General features: G+C 40.7%; 1 long non-coding RNA gene across 5 annotated transcripts in view; it reads right to left on the reverse strand.

The window, feature by feature from the left end:
• Positions 1-2,380: 2,380 nt before the first annotated feature.
• LOC111261219 (uncharacterized) overlaps positions 2,381-5,455 on the reverse strand; it is a 6,141-nt gene continuing 3,066 nt past the window's right edge. For 2 of the 5 annotated variants that reach the window (XR_015311403.1, XR_002680851.2), the window contains 3 exons: positions 3,890-4,100; positions 2,984-3,227; positions 2,381-2,728 (listed from right to left, as the gene is read on the reverse strand). This is a non-coding gene — a long non-coding RNA (uncharacterized LOC111261219). Of the gene's footprint in view, positions 2,729-2,928; positions 3,276-3,889; positions 4,101-5,455 lie in introns of those variants that run through there. The other 3 variants (XR_015311404.1, XR_015311401.1, XR_015311402.1) reach the window with 3 other exon arrangements.

Consider the following 5,455-nt stretch of genomic DNA (forward strand, 5'->3'; position numbering starts at 1 on the left):
AATCATTCTGGTCATCGAACTGGGTCGAAGGACAAACCTCTCTTCTCTATGAGTTAAGCGAACCGACCTAATGGAAGCAAAGCAATATTGTTTTGGTCTTTGACTTGAAATAGCCATTTGCAAACAATGCCGACGTCCGAAAAGTGACGTCCGATAGATACATAAAAACCATGTGTATGTACAGGTCGCTTAGGCGCATCGTAATAGATAATTTGAAGCTAGCTAGGTTACGTTATCCCAGCTACAGTGAATAATTGTGTTGGAGGTTTTTTTTCTTTTTCAAAAACTTAATGAATCCAAAGTCATTCTAAATTTACATAAATCATAAATAAATTCACATACAAATTTTAAAGAAAATTCACATAGTTCTGTGGGGATCGTTTTAAAGCCATCTTAACAAATCCAAATTGCCTTTACAAATCGAAAGGCAGTTTGAAAAACAGGAGCGAATTATATATTCACTAAGTGACTGTGGTCGCTTCTGTGAAAGCTACCTTCTATCTCCTATTATATGAAACGGCAGCCTTGTTACACGGCTGCCGTTTCATATATCCACATTAACGTATTAACTCTCTAACTTGCGCGTCATAGTATTCGGATCTGAGGGATAAACCTAGCCTAACCTGGAAAAAAAACCTGTGCACTAGCTAATTGCAGTGCCGCAACATAAGGCCATTGTTTCAGCTAAGGATCGTACATTAGATATACGGTTAAGAGTGAAGACTAAGACCCTTTTTGTCAACGAAAAGAATCCCATTTACTATGAATGATTTATATAAGGAATGGTTAGCATTATGGTTACGTGCGTAGACTGCAATAAAATAACGTACGAAAATCGAGCCTGATTTATGATGATTTGCACCTTACTCGCGACATTAGGTACAAAGAAGAACGAGAGTAACGGACATCTGCCTAAAACAGAATGCGAGCATATATGGCTTAGACGACAAAGTTTATATGCAGATATCTGTGTTTTTATCCGCCAAAAAGGATTAGCGCACGAAGGCTCCGTGCATCTCCTAGTGGTTGCGCTCCTTTGTTTTTTATTTAGAAATGACAGAATTCCTTATCCATTCTACTATAAAAACGCATACGCTTATGAAATTATCCTATGGAAAAGCACTTTTGAAAACTGCAGTATGTATACCGTACGCATATGATGCTGATGAAACGTGTGTCGCTATTAGTAAGTTATCATTCATCCAATAAGAAATAACTCCACGCACAGCTGTATAGACAAGGCAATGGCTCTCGAACTGCCCCACCAGCACCACCCGCGATAGTTTTCATATTGGACTATATTTCAAAATCGAGTGGTAAGAATTGCTTGAGGAAAAAGGTTGGGCTAAAGAGGCGCCGCAATTATGGACACTGTGCGTCATAAACATAGCGTTGGTTTCTAGTGTTCGAATCGTACGTTACTTTCAACGAGGGACCGGGGACGCTGATGCCGCATCTGTCACGTACTCTCACTTAACGGAAAATAGTATTTACCAAATGCGATGCTTTCCATAAGAGGGACACTGGTTTGCGCTGCACACAAAAAACATGCATAAATACAAGTATAACGGAAGCGTCGTTGATGTACATGGTAACTGGAAAATAGGTATGGCTGAAGGACGGAATTTAGCGACAGTAGAAGCGAAAAAAAGTAAAGGAGAAATATTTGATACGGAAGAATAGCGACCTACATCGCCGATTCACTAAAAGTAATAGATTGCTCTCTCATTTTACCTGGCCTTGTACGATACCACTATCCAATAAATGAAAAGTTACGTTAATGTTTAGTAGTACGACGGAGGATATCGTGAGCGACCATTGCCTCTATATCGGATGAAGAAATAATTGCCCGCTGTTTTCTTAACTGGGAAGAGGAAAACAATGGCACGATGAAATAGGCGCAATCGTTTGGCGGTAGCTAACAAACGAACGCTACCGTCAATTGTCCGTCGTTGACTGGCTAGATAATCGTGTATTTGAAAGTTAGGACATTTTTCTTCCCTTTTGCTTTTCCACCTCTATAGAGCCCGTAAATGAAGATAGTCGTACATACTGAGTAGCAAATGATACGAAACTATCGTACGCTCGATAAGCTGGAATATACTTGTTGTGCGCACTGGCCAGCTAGTGGCATCAAATGCTGCTTCATATTGTCAGCGGATACGATTATATAGGGTCATGTATGGTTGTGGCCCATTTGAACACACTGAATCAAACCTTACTTTATGTATGTAACAGGTTATGAAATCTCGATCGTGTACTTTTTTAACTTTTAGCTTATCCATGCTATTGTATCAACGAAATTGTATTTCAGTCAAGTCAATTCGCTTCGTCATGTTTTTGGCTATTAGAAACTTATCTATAATTGATCTACAGTAAATTGTAAGTAACAATACGTTTATTTGTTTGCCGCAGAACTTCCTATAGAATGTGTATATTATATTTCAGCGTATTCTGAGCACACTTTGCAATAACATTATAAGCACTATCAAGATAGCTGATTTGCCCTGACCGGATACAAAACACGAAGCATAGAGATTCCACCAGATGGAACTCCAATCTACCTTGTGGTACTTTTACTCGTAGTGACTTCGTTTGTAGTTTGTAGCAGACTGACCACTCGGTAAAACTAGATTCTGTCGGACTGAAGTCTCGGAATCCCCTCGTAATATAAGTCGATTGGCTTAAAGTGGATCCCTCAAAGTCTGCTACAAAAGCTCGAATTTACCTAGAAAAGATACGCTTAACGGTGTCAAGGGCTAGATGATCTGCTATCGATGTATTGTATTCTGAGGTCGTTTAAATGATTTATTGCAGATGACACTTACCACGTAACGTAGATGATCAAATGATACTAGTATGCATCCGGACATAATTAACTATAATATCGAACGCAGTTACTTGTAGAAGTTCCTAGTAGTCGATATATTTGCTTTGTGACGCAGGCTTTATTACTAAAAATGACACAATCTAGTTAACTCACGATTTGACAGATAAGCGTGACGTGGGTGGCGTTGCCTATAACAACTCAATTGTATTTTTCGACCGTGTGTCTCGACAAAGCAGTAAACGATTTTGCCGTGGGTGTCTCCCGTAGCTAGGCCAAATCCCATAGACGCTGTTCTAGGACGCTGCCTAGGATCACGCATTTTTCTGTCACGTCGACAATAATCCTTTCTGCTCTTTGCGGACTCAGACACGCAAAGTGGCCACTATGGTTTTGTTGCCTTTAAAGTTAAGAACAAACACAGTCCGTCGTAGCTACGTTCGCCGGGCTGTCATACAATACAAAGACCACTTATTGAGATGAAAGGGATTTGTGACTCCTGCTGTTGAACGTCTTGCTCACCGGACGGGACATGCTCGGCATTGTATCATATATTAGAAGATAATAATCTTGTCCCGTTTAGCGAAAACAATCCCGCTAATCGTTATTCAAAGGTAAAATTGTTACCTATTCGTTTTCCTACTAAATAAGCCCTTTTTTTTTTATAATAACAATTAGTTAGTGATTAATTCAGGCTAGAGCTGCCATTTATGTGAATGGCGCGCCATTTCTAAGCAATCAGTTCGGAGTACGAGTTGGCAGAATGACGTCTCCTAGTAGCATACAAGAAACTGGATTGAACAAACCACTACAACGTTTGCAGAGCTGTAGATAGCAGTTTCAGTGTTTTTAGTAAGAGTAGCTAACAACATCATGTCTCTGCACTTTCTTCGTTCAGACCTTAGATACCCATCGAACTTCATGGCCAGCGCACCCCATCAGCGTGATTCGTTGTTCTTGACAAGAAAAGCTTTGGAACTCGACTAACCTACTTATTCATATGTGGACCTACATGTCTGACAACGCATTCTGGTCCAGCATAGCAGCACAACGAGTACTTACCTTTGGGTTGAGGGCGGTTGTTTCAGTTTTCGTCTGAAAGGTCCCGCAAGACCTCCGCAGGAGCCATAAGGCAGATGCGCCTGAAAGAAGAGTCGGCTCCGACGTAGTGGCAGCAGTAATAGCAGCACGGAATAAACATCGGGTTTTTAATGTCCCAACCTAACGGATGACCGCGTCGTCAGCTGGTACCATGATCGCGGAAGGCGGCTGCCTACGAACAAACGCCAAATGATCTAGCAAATAGTAGAAGGTAGTTTTCATCTTACTCTTTATCACTCTTATTTCCAAAATGTCTTAGGTAAGAGAACGCGCCCAGGCAGGTAGTTCGACGGCCTTTCAATGGCCCCTATGTTTGGATGACTATGATGCAATAAACAAAGGTCTCGCGTTTCTGGCTTTAGCCTCTGTGAGAACGGAAACCGTAAGACGGAAACTTGAAAGACGTGCGTTTCAAAACCGCAAATACATAATATTCAATGTTGTTTATAATAGGTCAACTATTATAACAGCGCATAGAACGCAAACAAGGGCAACTCCCAACCGACGAAATCTATAGGTATTTATATACAGTCGACCCGAGCGAGTCAATGTTATCATATTACGATTTGTTTGACTCTTGCTCAGTAACTGCGTATAAATAATCCGGGCTCTTCGGTAGGAAAATGGGCTTATTCTAAAAGAAGCCCGGGTTCCAGAAGCTAGTATTGTATTAACCGGCCAGTACGAGATCCTTGATTTACCCACGGCCGCGCAATAGTTTACCTGATACGCAGATAAAATTTTTTATTAACGGTTTCACGGTGGCGTGTCTTTTCTTCCCCTGGACGCCCTGAACGCAAAACATGAACACTATCAAACGGATTTAGTTTCGCCTATAAGAGGCGAATCGAAAACAAAGCAAAAATGATTTCGGTGGTGGATGATTTTTTCACAGACCTGATAAATTTTCTGGTCGGCTTATCGAGGCTGAAAGATATGTCTCCATTTTATTTGGAACAAGTTTTTATCCAGTACCGCCAGTTTCGGATGAACGCCTTCACGAAACCGTGTGCAACCACACGGAGAAATCCCGAAATTAAACTGATTACTCTAGATACACATTGTAATTAAGGAACAAAAACGATTCAAGCATTTGGTGACTTACCTATACATTTGTGCGTATTTTTCGTTTTAGTCTCCTTCGTATACATTACAACAATATTAATCTATGGGGGGAAAAAATTTGTTGATCCGATGACACGGAGGATATGATACGCTGCGAAGAGTATAGGCCAACTTCAATAGCGTAACACAAACTCTAGCTGTTTCTGATGGGGCTGATTTCATTCAAGATAAGTTATTGTTTTAATCAGTGTCGCATGACGTAACTTATTCCATTAGAGTAAGTTGTTCTGGAAGGCAAAACGTTTGAGCCGATAGTACAACGAGGGCCTACTGGAAAGATGAGGAAGATATCAGGGGCTAATATAATTGTGTGCGTCTTATAGTAGTAAATTTTTAGATGCACAGTAGACACCTGAATTGTTACTGTGGCTCATTGTTTGGAGTCAAGAGCTAACCTGAAAA

Source organism: Varroa jacobsoni, unplaced genomic scaffold (genome assembly GCF_002532875.2).
Source record: "Varroa jacobsoni isolate VJ856 unplaced genomic scaffold, vjacob_1.0 scaffold_534, whole genome shotgun sequence".
In the NCBI taxonomy this organism is placed as follows: domain Eukaryota; kingdom Metazoa; phylum Arthropoda; class Arachnida; order Mesostigmata; family Varroidae; genus Varroa; species Varroa jacobsoni.